A 17,152-nucleotide genomic window follows, 5' to 3' on the forward strand; every position below is an offset into this window, starting at 1 on the left:
CAGATAATCCACAGCATCTGTTTAGAATGGGAGCAACAGCAAAGAAGTCACAGCTGAGCCTGAAGAAACCCACCAAATGTGAGCACTTTGTTTATGAATCAGCTGCCTGCCTGCCCTCTGGTTTGAGGATTCAACGCCTCCAGCCATCCTGCGGTCCTCTCCAGACAGTGAATACAAATGCAACTACAATATAACAGTAGTGGTGACAGAAAGCAAGACAGTTTATTGAGAGCCTCAGTTTCAGGCACCAGGTTGGGAGTTTTATGTTCATTATTTCTGCTAACTTTCATAATCTAAGATAGATGGTCAATTTTATGTTCTCACCTGCAGTTGAAAGAACCATGAAGAATACGGGGAAAAGGATTTACTTAGAAGGCAGGCCAGATGACTATTTAAGACATACGTATTATTTAGCCCTGTTTTTCTATTATTTGCCATATTTTGTTGTGATAATACTGCTGCCTGAACTATTGTTTTAAAGGAAATATTTAGACATATAGTATTTGCAGCCTTTTTAATTATAGAGTTTTGATGACTATTTTGCCAGGGTTTAATCGAGGGGGAAAAAAGCCTTATTAACCTGTTTTCTCACTCCCCTTATTTGCGCCTTGTGCTTATTTATTGTATGTTAGAACATACTCCTCATATGATTTGAAATGAAAGGATGATCCATCTCCTCATTACTGATCCTCTGCTTGGTGATGAAAAACAAAACATGAAAAAAGGAAAAATGCCTTCCTGTCATTTCTCAGCCTTCCTTGCTGCTGCTCAGCTGGGATGTTTAAAAGTGGGGTTTAATGAAAGAAGGTGAGAAGGTGAAAATAAAAAAAAAGCCCTAATGAGCATGTGTTTAGTTATATGGAAAGATCACTGAGAGGTGGCAGTGATTTTCTTTGTGCCTAACATAAGGCAGTGTCCCCCAAGGTCAGAGAAGCGCAACATCTTCCCTTCCTCATCCCATTCATTTCCTACCCTAGCAACCAGCTTCTCGACCTACAACAGATTTCATGAAGTTTAATTTCTAATGGTGGAGTGAGATAGAACGTCATTCCTCATCACCAGCTTCAGAAACATGCAGAAGTGGTGCGGGTCTTTAGGTTGCTTGCATCACTGATCGAGCATCTCCTGAACAAACATTTCAGATCTCAAGCTTGGGATGACAGAGCTTCAGCCCAGTCTGCAGGCTTGCTGTCAATCACCTTTTAGATTGGGAATAAAGAATAAATTCCCATCTCACAAGGCAAAGCCACTGAAAAACATACTGCTTTAATGCTTCAAAGGAAACCCAATAATAACTGTCGAACTCTAAAGCAATGCTCCAAATGAGAATGAATTGTGTCGTCATCATATCACTCTGAAAATGTCTTTAATCTGAGAGCATTCCAGCCCTGTGGTGTGAGCGACACACTGAAAATACCAAAAAAAAAAAAAAAAAAAAAAAGGCCAAACAAACAAATACGTGAAACCCAAACTCAGAAAGAACTCCCCCAAATCTAAAAGAAAGTGATGTTTCTGCTTTCAGTTCCCAAACTGGTAAACCATTACTCATCATTCCCAACAGATCACTCCTTTGGGGAGTGGGAGAGAGGTACCACCAACCAAAACAAGTTTAAAAAGAAACTGGATTACGACTCCTTTTGGATCAGCGTCTATCTTAGGGAGGCAGAACACGCTTCTCTAATGTTCTATGTCCAATATAACTATCAATACTTTGGCAGAAATAAATTGAGATCTATCTTTCTTTGAAGTTGAAATATGCAGTCTTCACTGTTCTCTCATCCTCTACATTTCACTGAGTGAATAACCTAAATTACACAGCACGGCAGTAAATTGGCTCATCATAGCCCTGTTCTAATTTTAAAAGGATAAAGAACTAAAAAACCAGACAGCCTCATATGTAGCAATGCAAGGACTAGTGAAACCCACTAAGGGGCTCTTTGTGTCTTTCCCCAGGAGGGCATAGGTTCAAATTCAACGTAGGTTTGTGATAACCAAGGATCATTCAATGTCTTAGGTTAAATATATGTGTGCCTTCAACACAGTCTTCCTGAACGGGATGCTGACAGCTTGTATTTGTCATTCTTGCTGACTCCCTTATGAGGACATTGGCTGGCCAACCACATGTGAAAACCAAATCATTTCCTCCCATATAAAGGTGATCCTTGCCAAATGTGAACTCGGAGGCACAGAGGAGCATCTTGCTTTCACACTATCAGCCGTCTGCCCATCTTCCAGCTCCAAGGGAAAAGTATAGCCATTCTTTGACTGACAGTCTACCACCCTGATGAGCTGAAGACAGATTTTAAATTTTAAAGATAGACAAGCATGCCTACAAGAATGGCATTTTCTAAACAACATAATAACTCTCTCACTTCCAACAAAGCATTCACTCGTGGTGATAAAATGCCAGGTCACAAGTCAAATTTTGACTCCATTATTGAGCATTATCCTTGAGCTCTAAATGGAAAGTGAGTACAATTCACCAGCTGTCAGGCTCCAGCCTTCTCTCCCCCACCTCCCGAGGCCTCATCTTGAACAACAACAGAATAACAGGCTAAACAGTTATAGCTGCTGGAGTCACTACTTGATTAGATTCTTAATGAGTGACTGTCTACAGGTCACTTTGGCCAGTCACTCAACAAATAGATTTCAGGTCATTTTGGATCCTTGGTTGCTGCTTGGAATTTCAGAATTCAGTGAAGAGATCCACCATCAATCAAAAGAGATTTAGGATGACTTAGAGATAATTAAAATAATTAGATTGCTCTTCTTTAGGGCAAAGCAAAAGTTGGTGTGGCTGAGTTGAGATATAAGATTTCCATGGAATTCCTTCCCTAGGTTATAAATGGTTTCCACCCTTAAATTTTTGAGGTTGACCACCAAGGGGCAGACTGGTAATTGGGAGAATGTCTTATAATGGGTACCCCACAAGTGTCAGCGTTGTATTTCCAAAGGATACTAAACTCCTCGGCCACCCCTAGAGCACAGGTCATCATGCTACAGAGAAACGTGGCAGCTCCCATGTGAAACCCCGCTGCCTAAGAGCCCTCCAGAAGCCCAACTTCCTAGCCTTTCCTGTCACCCGAAAGACGACCTATCATCATCAAAAGGGCTGTCTAGATCCTACTAGCAAACATCTGAACCTACGCTACCAGGAAGTGGCAAACTAGTTCTTATCAAATCGCCAGGTCACTTGGGACATTAAAGTCTGTAAGGTCACAAGGGGGCAAAACTTTGCGAATATATCCCCCTGCCAAGGGTGTAAGGTAAAAGTAAAATAAACAACCATGACCCCTAAAAAGAAAAGAAAAAAAGGAACAAATGCTCCCCCCTCCCCCGACCCCCTTTAAATCTCTAGATAGAGCTGTCTTCACTTTGCAAGTGGTTGAAGGGGCTTTTTCAGACGGAAGCAGAGTCTGCCCCAGGCATCAGATTTAATCCCGCATCTACCCACTCGCCATCGATTGACCGGTCCATCAGATCTTTGTTTATAACTTATTCCGTCTACCTACCTAGCAGAAATTAATCATTTCCGCTGTGGACTCTATTGCAAATGTCCATTTCCCTGATAGGGAAATGGGAAATACTTTTTCTAGCCTAAAGCAGTTTAAGGGATCTTCAAAGCCTTCAGTGGAGCCCTGCGTATTTTCTGTGATTTGGATTGAGATTTCCAAAAGGCACTCAACAGCCTCCCCTTATCCAGGACTCTCAACCCACCATCCATGGGTTTCCTCTGCATCAATTCTCCTTTCCTTGAGAGGCTCGCTTTTCCGGATTCTCATCACGTAGTCCAAATATGGGGCCCAGATCTGTTCAGATTGTTGAGCTCTGGGCTTGGGCAAGGCGAGATTAGAGATCAGAACCAGAGCCCGTGCAGGATGAGGACTGGGCAGAAACTGCCGGATCCTAGCGGGATGTCATAAAACGAATGCTGAGGCTGTCAAGGAGAGGAGAGCTTGTGAAGGAACCGAACCAAGGGTTTTCCGCGGGGCTGTTGGGGCCGGAGGACCTGGCTGCATCAGGTGGAAACCAGGCAGTCCTCCCCCAACCCAACTCCGGAGAGAGAAAGATGTCTCAATAACCAGGATCGCCGCCGCTACAGCCCCGCCTGGCCCCGGGGGAAGGGGGAGGGCCTTTTCTGCTGAAACAGCGGCTGGGGCTTGTTTGTAGGTTCGCAATTCACCATGATAAATGTAAAGACCAATTAAGGTTTGATCCGTGCACACGGGAGGCAGACAGCGGCTGATAGTGGAACCAATTAACGAGCATGTCCCCTAATTCCTGCCGCGGCAGCCGGGTGCACCACGGATCCCCAGGCGCCTGCCGCGGCTGCCCGCGAGCCCCGGGCGCCCCCCGCCCGGCTTTGGAAGGGGGCGTCCTCTTCCTGCAAGAAGGTGCGAGGCGCGGGGTCCCCCCAACCCCGGCTGGGGAGGGGGCGCGCCGGGCAGGAAGGCGCAGAGCCAGCCGCCTACGGAGCCCAAATGTTTGCAGCCGGGGCCGGCCGGGTGGGGCGCGCCCGAGTGGTCCGCGCCGGGCGGGGAAGGCGGAGGCTGGAGGAGGCGCCCGGCGCGGAACCAGGCGGCGCCCGAGGGCGGAGAACAGGTGGCCGCGTGGCCTCTGCCAGGTAGCACGGGGACTCGGGGGCTGCGCGGCGCGGTCCCCGGGCTTCGCCTGACCCCGGCCCGGCTAGTGGCCGCCCGCCGCGGAAGCGGCCCGGAACTGGGGGGGTCTGGGTGGGGCTCGCCGCCGCCTAGTCTCGCCTCTCCTCTCCCCCTTCCCTTCCGGCTCAGCCCGCTGGCCCAGACGTGACCCCCGCGCAAGGTGGTGTCGCTGCGCGCTGGCTGGGCGCGCGTGATTCATGGCCTCGAGGTCGGGGACGGTGCAGGCACGAGCCCTTTCTTGGCTCGGCCAGAGTGTGAGAGTCTGGAAGGAGAGCCAGGTCATGGCAGTGGGGCCCCCGGGGACCGCGGCGGCGGCAGAGAAGGAGGAAGAGAAGTAGGTGACGCGGGCCAGAGAGGCTCGTCCCCTCTGGCCCCGGGGCCGGCGCCAGCGGCAGGTCCCCTCGCGCCAGCAAAGTTTGGAGCCGCGGGCGCCGCGCGCCGGTCCCTCCCCGCACAGTTCCCTCGGCGGGGTCTGTGCCGCCGCCGCTGCCAGGGCAGGACAAAGGCTCATTAACACGTGATGGGACCGCGCTTCATAAATGGGACCGGAGCGAGAGGGAGCCAGAGCGCGAGCGCAGGGAGAGTCGGGGACCGCGCGCGCCGGGCGAGGCGACGGGCGCCCGGGCTGACGGAAACGGGCGGCCCCACGCCGGGCCAGGCGGGGCGAGCGGGAGGACCCAGCGAGGAGCCCCGGCAAGGGGCGAGGCTCGCGAGCGCAGGGGGCGCCAGTCCCGATCACCGTCGCGGGCTGGCGCTGGAGGCAGGGGACGCCGGCGCGCGGGCTGAGCGGACCGACTGACTTCCTGACCGACCGACGGAGGCACACGCCGCTCCACCCCACCCCTCCTCGCCCGCATCCCCGCGCCGGCGCCGCCTCCCTCTCGCGACTCCCTCGGCCACCCCTTCCTTCTCCACTTCTTTTCCGCCTCCGCCTCATTCTCGGCTCCCGCGGCGCCAGTGCCTTCCCCTGGCCCGGGCGGGGCGCCTCGGTTCCCGGCAGAGCTCTCCGTAGAGTCAGGTGGGGGGACGTTTCGTTGAAGCAGAGAAGCAGCCCCTGCGCTGGGCGAGAGGTGCCGAGGGAGCTTCTCCCGCAAGGACCGGGGGATGCGAAGGGTAAGACCTGGTAGAGTTGCATTTGTAAATACTTCTTCCGCCTCCCGCCCCCTCGGGTGCTGACCAGTGTGGTTCCCAAGTGTCCTTCGTGGAGTTCTGATTCCGTGTGAGCGAATTGTGCACTGGTGTTTACTAAGCCGTAGAGCCCCAGTCTGTTAACTGTGGTCTGTGCTACTTCTGGAGGTTTCTACCATTTACTAGTTATTGAATGTGTGACCACCTGGCTGTCTGTATGCACTGATGTCTGTTTGTGGAAAATGTGTAATTGTGCATGTTTGAAAAACGGGTGCTTGAGTTGGTGCTTAATGTCTCTAAACCCTATCAGCAGCTGAGTCTTCCTGAAGAAATACATCGATCTCTGCACCAAACCTAGAAGCTGTCCAAAGTCAGATTATTAAATGTCATATAAAGAAATGTATATCAAGTAATAAACTTTTGCATATAAAAATATAGCTACAGGAAACACTTTTCTTTGAGGAAAAAGAAATTAGCATTTAACTGATAACTAAATTTGAATGGTGATGGAACCATTGAATTCAGAAGTAGCCATTAGATGAAAAAAAGTTGATGTTGTCTGTTTAAAAGACATTTCTTGCCAAGGCTCACAATCACAAATGATCAGCTCCTGTGAATGAGAATGTGTTTGCTGTGACAGACCTGAGAAACTGTCATTTGGTCATTTGAAAGTTTAAAAGCATCATGCGTATTTCTGATTTTAGTTTTCAGTTGAACAGATGAGAAAAAAATGAGTCAACTATTCATTATTTTGTCTTGCATCTTTTTTATTTTCCTTTAGATAAGTGCTGTTCTTGCCTTTGTTGTTATTTTCTTCACGTATTAGCATCCTCGGGCATTTAATCCAATAAGAGATTAGAACAGATCTACTGGTTTTAAAGGTGTTGAAATATATCTCAGTGGGTTCCATAACTTCTCATTTTTATTACCAAGTTAATATCTTTTGAACAATGGGGGAAATGCAGTTTCTCTGAGGAAACTCAGTGGACACTGAGTATCAATGGGTGACCACTGCCATCAATCTATTTTGCAGAATCCTGAGAAGCTCAGAGCAACCAACCTTTAAGGTTCCCATAGGACTTTATCTGATTTAAAGTGTTGTTTTTCTAATCCCACCCTTCTGACAGTTTGCAGGAGAAGATACACTGATTGATTTTTTTTCTCTGTCCTTTTTTTCCCTGATACTCCTTGCCCCTCCTCTGTTCTCTAACTCATTTAGGACCAATGTTCTCAGAAGGGCTAGGTATAGTTTCTTAAGTGACACAGATTATTTTCTGATTACCTATACATGAATAGAATCCATGCATCTCCAGAATTTTAAACATTGCATACTGCAGGCAGTTACTGTAGGTGCAATAACAGTTACCACAGTTAGGCAAGACACTTGGATATGGTTTTTAAAAACTATTTTAGGTTATCAAGAGAACTTACTGTAAATGAACTCTTTTTATTCTAAAGATGTCTGTACTCCAGGCAAGGAGCAGTCTTGGCTCAGGTAGGTATCAGGTGTTTGACTGGAAACGGTTTCCTTGTGTTCCTAAGCCTTTCTGGGGTAAAATAATGCCACAGTGGGATAATGCTTGGTTCTGACCTTTCATAAAGAAAATTACTATGCTTTCATACTCTTGGTTAAAAGGCACATTATATTCATATCTCCCCCTTTAATAGACAGCATCAGTAAATATGCATATTAAAAAGAATGTTATGCCCTGTCCCTTAAAAGAAGCTATAAATGACATTATTCACTTTGGAGAGAGAAGATTCACCTTCCGGTGAAAAAAAAGTCCCATCTTACATTGGAGTAGTGCTTGGCTTTGTTTGTTATCTACTGTTTTCTGTCTTTTTCTGTTACCCTTTTCCCAGTGGACCACGTGCCTCCCTGTCTCGCCTGTGAGATTGTTCTTCTCTAATAAGCCTAGCTGCAGGATCACTGTGTTCTTTTTGGCATTTCAAAATGTTAAAATAGTGAAATTGTTAAATGTTACCAAGACGAAACTGCTGGGAATGAAATTCTCCAGAAGAACCACTATATTTGTGGCTTGTCCTAGCCTCTTCCAAAAGAAAACTCCTTGAATTGGGTTACCTCTTTTCTCAAGAAAGCAGCAATCCCAGTGGTTGTGCTGATATGTGTTTAGTATGCGGTGTCAGCTTATTAAATTACTAAGGCAAAGCCTGAAAAACTCTTTCAAAACAATGGTGTGACATACATCTTTGCTTTAACTCGGAACTAATATTCACCACCAGGAAATTTAGACAGGCTCTGAGGTTGTCTTGCCTATTAGGTGGAATTAGAATTGGAATACTTGGCTTATTAGAATAAACTATTATGAAATGGAACTTTTCATAGCAGTTTTTAGTTCACCAGGCTTACCAAATGTTTCTTCCCAGAAAACAGTTGGCCTAATAAGGAAAAGGATTATTTCCCATAATTAGCTCTCCAGGAATGCTGCAAAAGAGAGTAATAAATCAAATTTGGAAATACCTAACAACACATGATGAGTAAAACAAGATTTGGTTATAGCATCTTGAATTTGGTTAGGAAGATGGAGCCTGTCTGTTAGTCTGCTGCCTGTTATTCTTGGGGTAATGATGGTAGCTCCGTTGCGTGAAGCACACAGATGAGAGCTTTCATTCCTACAAAAAGGGATGCTGTGTCACCACCAGTGTAAGTCTGTCTCTTTTATTTTTGTATTCATCATCTTCTAATTGAACTAACAAATTAGAGTGAAGCCAGCCTTTGGGCTTAAATTATTTATAATTCTGCTTCTGACTCTGAAATCACCTGGACCCAACATTGTTTGAAAAACTGTGCCAAGGCCAGGTTTCTATATTGCATATCTATATTTTGAGGGACCACAAACTCTTCTGTTTTTTTTTTTCTTTTTCATGGATGAAGGCTGGTGGAAAAGTTAATGAGGAAATCAAAACCACTGGATATATTTTGCATTGGTAAAATTTTAGCCTCCTGTTTTCCCTCTGAGTCTCTAGCTCTTTCCTAATCCTGTTCTCATGATAATGTTAACTTTACAGTATAACCACATGAATCCTGTTTTTGAGGGATTGGAAGGTTCAGCACTTTGTAACTAAATTGCTCTTTAATGTTTTGATAACCATTTATCCACTAATCTATATTCTTAGGTTAGATTGAGTTAACCTCATAACATATTGCAGATCAACTTAGTTTTCTCCCAAATATTTTCTGGACTAAAAGAAACAATAAATATCATCTAGAGTATATGTAATGTCAAGTTATAGATTGCAGAATTTAAGATGACAGGATGTATAAATACACCTTTATATGTGTATATGAACAAAATTTTTTCCTGGATGTATAATCACAACTAAATTAAAAATTGAGACATGTTGCTTGATATATTTGAACATATGATTCAGATTTTAAATAAATTCTACAAATTTGGGGAAATGTCCAAATTCAAGGGAACTGTGCAGATGGACATGGACAACTCAAGGCCAAAGGAAGTACCCACCTTGAATCAAAACAAGACTGTTCTTATTTTCCAGGAGAGTGGAAATCTATTCTGGTCTCCTATGTTCTAAGAATCTTGCGAAGATGCCAGGATGGGCAGCATCACATTCAATTATAGTTTCTTATAAACACTGACTGTTGTGTTTAACACAATTTTCACTGGTTGTTTATTAATCTTGGGAAGAAAGTTGGGAGAGGATAACACAAGGTTATTATGGGCTTCTCAGGTGGCGCTATGGTAAAGACCCTGCCTGCCAGTGCAGGAGACATGAGCGACATGGGCTCCATCCCTGGATTGGGAAGATTCCCTGGAGGAGGGCATGGCAACCCACTGCAGTATTCTTGCCTGGAGAATCCCATGGACAGAGGAGCCTGGTGGGCTACAGTCCACAGATTGCAAAGAGTTGGACACAGCTGAGCATGCACACACACACACAAAGTTATCACTATGGCACAAGATGCATATTAATATAGTTCTATTTCTTGGATAAAACACATGATAATGCTATTAAAAGTAAGTTAAAACTATGGGAAATTTGTGAGGAGAAAAGGGGAAGGCTGTTTTAATGGTTTTCCAGTGCTTCTCTTGGTACTCCTCAAATGATATGAGGTTAGATGAACTTCTATCTCAAACAGGCCTGCATAGATAATAGGTATGTTTATGACATCAGTGATCAGAGGTCAAAGTTGTTGCCTCAAGTAATCAGTGTGATTACCCCTAGTTCTTACCATAAAATATTTACTAAAAAGCTTTCCCGGGTTATATTTCTTTACTGAACAGGATGCCTCATGGAAAATAAAGTACATTTCATTGTAACAGTTTTTCTAGGGCAGTTGAGATGACGAATATATTCTTGATCTAATTTTCATGGCTGCTTTCCATATATTTGAAGTACTTTTCTTATAGATGATTGGTGAATAACTTTGGAATCTCCTCTAATTTGAAAGTTTCACTTGGACAGGTTAATTTCATAACTTAGGGAGCATGGAATTCTGAGGTTCAGAGGTGCATTCATATGGGTTTTTGAGGAAAGAACTGTTTACTCCCCTAATCTGAGCAAATGGGTCTGGCAGAGTCATTGCAGTCGTACTGAAATACTATGAGTTCCGTTTTAGCCCCAGCTGGGGAAATGTTCACACCTGCACTTTAGGAAAGCTTTCAAAGTTTTGCTTTGCTTGTTTTCTTTTGTTAGTGAATATGTGAGTTGAGACTGGCCAGATGGGAACTCGTGTTTTTGTTTTTGTTTTGTTTTGGCCGACTCATTGTTTTTTACCCCCTAGTGCTATTATTGCATTATAGTCTGTCCTTTCGAATAAGCCTCTCAAAGTAAATTTTGCATTTTTGAATGAAAGGATTTAAGTTCCTTTTTCTTCTAACACAGATGAAAAATCTTTTTCCCCTAGAAGTATGATATTTTATTATCTAATGTCTTATTTTCCCACTCTGATTTGGATTTTTAATTGTTTAGAGTTTGGATTCGTTGAAAAGAAATTGGATACCTTTGGCATGATTCCTTACCATCATTATCAACTCTGAATAGCATTAAAAATTTTTTTCACTTCAGGAGATAAAGTACAGCATAGTTTCCAAAATTCAACAGTGTAATATCTATTTTTTTATTCCCACTCGCAAATTCTATGCTATTGCTTTTTAAAGAAAAGCAGAAGCGTTTTTCAAAGACATGCCAGGCAATCTGTTGTGGGAGTTGAATATACTGGCAAATGCTTTCACAAACTGTGTATGTCAGTAGTATATTTAAATATAATTAAAATAAAATGTAATTAGGAGAGAATGTTTTTCAAAGTTTATGTTGACATGGGAGGGTTCCCCTCTTTCCTTTATCATTTGTTTATCCATTCTTTAGGCCATATATTTAGAGGAGATAATTGGAGTCAATATGAGTTCTGTAAATTGAGTTAAAAGGAGTCTTACCTTTAAATTGGTGATAAATTCCAGTATGCTTAAAAAAAAATAAAACCAAATTTCCACTTTCACGTATAGACATTTGAATAGGGGAAATTTTATAACCTTGATTTCTGTTGGTCTTCCCTGGTGACTCAGATAGTAAAGAATCTGCCTGCAATGCAGGAGACCCCCAGGTTTGAGCCCTGGGTCAGAAAGATCCCCTGGAGGAGGGCATAGCAACCCACTCCAGTGTTCTTGCCTGGAGAAACCCATGGACAGAGGAGCCTGGTGGGCTAGAGTCTGTGGGGTCGCAAAGAGTCAGACACGACTGAGCGAGTAACGCTAACTAACTCTGTTGGTCAGGCGGCTAAAAAATATGTTTTTAATATAGCAAGTGAACCAATATCATAGGTGGTATGCCTTTGTCACTCTTGTTTACTTCTAACTCAGTTATATTTAAATCAACTTGATTTATTCCTTTGTAAGGGAAGTTTATTTTAATACCACTGTGATCTGTATATTCTGGTTTATTCCAGCATTACTTCTTAAACGGACCATATTTTCAACTCATTTCAATGCATAGCTACCAGAATTTCCAAATGTTTTCTCTAGCTTTTGTACAAGTTGTGGGGAACAAGTGATATGCACATGAAGAAAAATGAAATAAAGATTTGAAAAAGTTACACAACCAAAGTAAGCTCATGATTAGCTCATAACCAAAGTAAGCAAATGATTGCCCAAAGAATTCTGTGTTTTTGCCTATGTGGGAATATGACTTTAGAAAATATACAACTACTTTAGAAAATTAGATCTAAGTTCATACACACCAGAAAAGGGGGAAATCTTTGAATGATTTTAGTCCTCGGCTAAGGAAACTAATTATGAGTAATCTGTGATCCATTTTTATTGATGAAATAATTATATAGAGGAAACAGTCTGCCCAGAGTCATATATTTAAGTGCTTGGGGATATATTTCCATGTATTTATAACTTGTAGGTATTTTTGAAAGATCTCTGCCAGCTACAAGCAGTGAAAATTGCATAATTACCGGGGTAGTTCTGTAAGATAATTTGCAATAGATTTGCATTGGTTGGGCCTACTGCAAAATTTCCATTTCAGTTTGTCATTTTCTGGGTTCATCTCCTGTGATACATTATTTTATGGTTTGGGGGAAAAGAAGAGCAAACAGAAATATTTCCAGCTTAAAAAGAAAATAAGCTGGAGTGATACTTTTATTTTTTCCTGTTCTTTTATGCTCAGTAATCATAAGTTCCTTCACAATGGTGTTGAAAGATGTGGTTAGCGGTCCTATCAAACTTTGCCTAGGCTTTGTAAATAGAATTAAGAAAAAATGGCATGCAGTTTTTAATTTATGTCTGCAGCTGAGTAAGTACATGTTATGTCTTGAAGCCACTTTTCTTTGCTGGACAAAAGATCTAGCAAATAATTTTCCTGAAAAAGTGCAGAGAAGCTTGGAGACTGAAAATCCTTGAGAGGTTCTTCACTCCTTACCCTCATTTTCAGGCTAGACTACATTGTTCTGTTTCAATCAAATAGAAAAAGCTTGGTTTTAAAGATCTTCTGTGGGAGATTATTTTATATTATTTTATGCTTCCTTTGCAATCCATTTCAATGATCGAAAAACCTATACTCATAGAATATTCTTTCTTCCTAACCTCGATACTTCTTAAAGGTTAGTTCTATTTTCCTCCTTCATCTAATCTTTTTCACAGGTCTCCATCATCTTTAACAATGGTTCTAAAACCTCAGACTGTCTTAGACTCTCCTGGAGGCCTTGTGAAAACACAGAAGTGCCCCAACTCAGAAACACAGAGTTTTGGATTCTGTAGGTCTGATGTTGGACCTGCGACTACGTTTCTCTCTAGTTTCCAGGTGACGCTGATGCTACTGGTTGAAGAGCATCCCTTCAGAGCCATTGACCTTTAATGTTGTTTCCCAGGTTGCTCAGTGGTAAAGAATCTGCCTCCCCACGTGGGAGATGAAGGAGACCCTGGGTCGGGAAGATACCCTGGACGAAGAAATGGCAGCCCACTCCAGTATTCTTGCTTAGAAAAATCCCATGGACAGAGGAGCCTAGAGGGCTACAGTCCATAGCGTAGCAAAGAGTCAGACATGACTGAGTGACTGAGCTTGCATGTACAACTTCTAAAATAACTAGGTGTTCACTTCCAAACCACACCTATAAAATAACTAACTAGGTGTGCACGTCCAAACCACATGTGATTTATCAGATATTCTTCAAGATGTATGCTGAGATGTCCAGCCTGTGCTCAACTATCTTATTTCCCAGTTCTTTATCTTCATGTCATTTTTCTCAATGCTTTTAGTTCCTCAACTCTGTTCAAAATCATATAGCTGTATCACACAAACCTTAATTCAAAATCAAGCTCTTAAGTATAATAGAACTACTTCATAGTTTCAATGGCATGAAAATTCTGACCTTGCATACAATTTGTTACATTTCCAAAACATATTTTTACATCGTTATTGAAACCAAGTTCTTCTAGTTCTATTTGTACATTATAATTTGCATCTTGAAAGCATATTTTTTTCTGCTTATATCATGTATTGCTCATACACACTGAAATTTTTTTTATTAAAGTAGGTAATTTTCAACTAAAGTAGGTGATATGTAAGTACATAGTTTTTAAAATCACGTTTAAATGGAACCCTGAACTTAACAATAAAAATGTTTAAAATTATTCCAGCAAGAAAATGATAGGAAGGAAACTGAGTTATTTAGAAAGCTACTGTATCCTTGATTTGTATGAGTATTTGAACAGATACTAACTTCTCTTGTGAAATATTCCATTTTAGCTTCTGTAAGAATAGAAAATAATTTTCCATTCTTTTTCATCACAGAATTATGACCTGTGTTGGTGATTTCATAATTGAAAATTGGAAAGCCAAATGTTTCATAAAATAGAAATGAGTTGAGTTTGTTATTAGAATTGATTTTGGGCTCCCAAGGTATTCCCTTCTTACTTTTAGCATCTCTTGGCATAAACATGTCATTTGTTTTCAGTATAACTACTTTCCTTTACTCATTCTTAATTACTTTCTTGAGGCAGAACTCCAAATACTTACAATTAATTTTTATCAATATATTAAATTTTCTCAATGCCCTTTTACCTCAGAAAAATAATTAGAAATTTTGTTTTTGTAGGCAATAGTAAATACCCATTTTAACCCTCTCTAACATGTTTTCTTATTTATGTTTAAATTAATTCAGTTGTAAAACGCATAAAATGTTGTAGCAGGAGAAGTTGCTCAACCAAAGCAAGAACTATATCCACTGAACTGAGTAACAAATTGATTCCTGAGGGCTTATAAAAGCCACTCCATCTAGTGGCTGAATTTTCACATAACTTCTCTTGACAAGTTGTTTTGAAAACGCTCTTGCACATGGAGAAACCACTTGGGAAAAATCAGTGCATAATAGTATGCATTTGAGGAAAGGAAAAAGTCCATTATAATCATAGTTTTATATATTGTCTCTAAAGGTCTATCAACAGTGTATAATTAGAATTCATTCACAGTTGTGCATCTCAAAAAAAATCTTCTTATACATCATTTTTATGTGGCAAAACATTGAGGTTCGTAATACACCAGGCTGAACAAGGATCAGAATAAAAAGTAAATACCTAACCTTTGTCTAGAACTTCTGCGTGCCATCAATATAACTTCTGTTTGAAACGGAGATCAAAGATCCTGGGATAAATAGTTGTTGATGTCTTCCATGTAACTTTGATATCTGGGCAGTTCTTCTCAGATGGATGTTTGTATAAGACCAAGACTCAGGTTTACTTCCCTAAAGATCAACAGACTTTATGCCAAAGAAAACTAGCCACAGTTAAAAGTCATTCTGCTAGGATAGCCCTGCGCTATTGCCAACACTGAATGCTTGTTTACTAAATGCCAGGCACAGGGCCAGGCAGAGGACATTCAAGACCATATACTCCAAGTCTCTACTCTGGTCTCAAGGTCTTCATGATCTGAAGGGTTTAGACACAAGAAAGACTGCTATAGAATGATTCAGCATTGCCTATCGTCTCTTCAGGAAGAAAGCTTCAGAGCACATGTAGGAAGGGGATTTACCCCAGTCAGTACTGTTTGATGATGAAGTACCATCTGCCTGTTACATGTATTCATATCCTACTCACTACTGTCTTCTGTGGGAGGGGAAGGGCAGATGAATGGACCTTATTTGAAGGGTTTGTTGGAAGGGAAAATCGTTTCCCTTGTTTCCTTGACCCACATCCATTATCTAGGTGTGATACATGGATATATAATATCTGCAGTGTTCAGCAGGATTCCTAGGTGGCACTAGTGGTAAAGAACCCACCAGCCAAGGCAGGAGACTTTAAGAGATACAGATTTGATCCCTGGGTTGGGAAGATCCCCTGAGGAGGGCATGACAACCCCCTCCAGTATTCTTGCCTGGAGAATCCCATGGACAGGGACGGCTGGCGGGCTTCAATTCATAGGGTTGCAAAGAGTTGGAACTGACTGAAGTGACTCAGTACGTGCACACACAGTGTTTAGCACAGAGTACATGCCCAATAAAAACTTTACACAAAGCATATAAAGGGCCTATAACTTTATATCCATCTGCCACCTTGCATATAACACAGCTTATGCCTGTGCCTTTGAGTGCCAGGAGTCAGTCACATGCTTCCCCTGTTTGGAGTCCTTCTGAGGATTTCTTCTGCCTGGATTCCAGGTGAGATCTTAAGAACTTGACCACAGAAAGGCAGTCTCTCTCTGGGCCTAAGAAAACCACTCTGCTCCCAGTGGAAAGTGGAGTGATTTCCATTGAGTCTGAATATCTCTGTATGGGCAATGGATGTTCCAAGCTTTTGTCAACTAACAGCCATCATGTCTCATTCAGACATGAAGAAAGTGCACCCTCCATTCCTTGCAGGTGTTGTGGAAACTGTCATTACTGTCCACAGTCCTTATAATTGACTACTAAAGGAAAAAAAAGGGTCTATATAAGTTTTTTTTTTTTTAATAATGGCAAAGACAAGTTAGATTTTATTACTTGCCAACAGCCACTGCAAAGAAGGTGCTAATCCAGGGCTGAGATTTATAGCTTATAGTTAATTGTTATACTTTGTCCCTAAAACCTGTGGGATAAGGATGATTTGCAAGTGCTCTGGGCAACTTTTTTACTGTTAGCAGATCTTTCTTTCTGATTTTAGTTGTTCATTTTATAAAATTATTAAGTACCATATTTATTACCTCCTTTCTCAAAGTTAGTTCTTTCCTTTTCCTTAGAAATGGAAAGAAGAATGTCTTAATGGTTTCTGGACCTCAAAGTTGAGAGCAGAGGTGTTGACTTAGGCAGTCCTGGGTTGAAGTTCCAACTCCACTCTTTCTAGTAGGAAACCCTAGGCAAAAGCATTTCACTTCTCTAAGCCTCAGTTTTCTCATATGTAGAATGGGAATTGTAGTAACACCTAATTTATGTAGATATTAAACAAAAATAGTACATAGCCTTAGCATGATGCCTGGCACATAATGTTTCTGATTGAAAAATATTTGGGAATTGGAATTTTCACTGTCTTGCATTTAATTACCTTAGTCACCTAATCACTTTGAGATTTGAGCCTGGGGAAACAAGACTTGATTTTCAGTTGGACTTCTTTTGTCTGTTCATGGATTCAAAGAGAAGATACTTTTTCTGTTATTGAAAGATGAATGAATAAACCCAAAGGTGTGTTGCTCCATTGGATAACATGTTACGCATTTTAAGTTATTGCTGTCCTTGACAATGACCTGTAAAGATAACCTGCCAGCTGGGTTCTGCATATTGCTTTTGACCTTTATTGATCAAATCTCATATGCCAGATAAAGACAATCTTATGGAGTATTTTATATATGGACCATGGCTTCTATGAAATCAAAAAGCTGCAAATTCTATTTTAACAGATGGCTGCTTCAAT

The 17,152-nt window shown here is 41.8% G+C and overlaps 1 protein-coding gene across 1 annotated transcript in view; it reads left to right on the top strand.

Annotated features, from left to right (window-relative positions):
• Positions 1–5,583: 5,583 nt before the first annotated feature.
• CNR1 (cannabinoid receptor 1) overlaps positions 5,584–17,152 on the top strand; it is a 29,543-nt gene continuing 17,974 nt past the window's right edge. The window contains exon 1 of the mRNA XM_040238815.1: positions 5,584–5,774. The gene's annotated coding sequence lies outside the window, so the exon portion shown is untranslated. The remainder of the gene's footprint in view (positions 5,775–17,152) is intronic.

Source organism: Oryx dammah, unplaced genomic scaffold (genome assembly GCF_014754425.2).
Source record: "Oryx dammah isolate SB20612 unplaced genomic scaffold, SCBI_Odam_1.1 HiC_scaffold_4, whole genome shotgun sequence".
NCBI classification, from domain to species: domain Eukaryota; kingdom Metazoa; phylum Chordata; class Mammalia; order Artiodactyla; family Bovidae; genus Oryx; species Oryx dammah.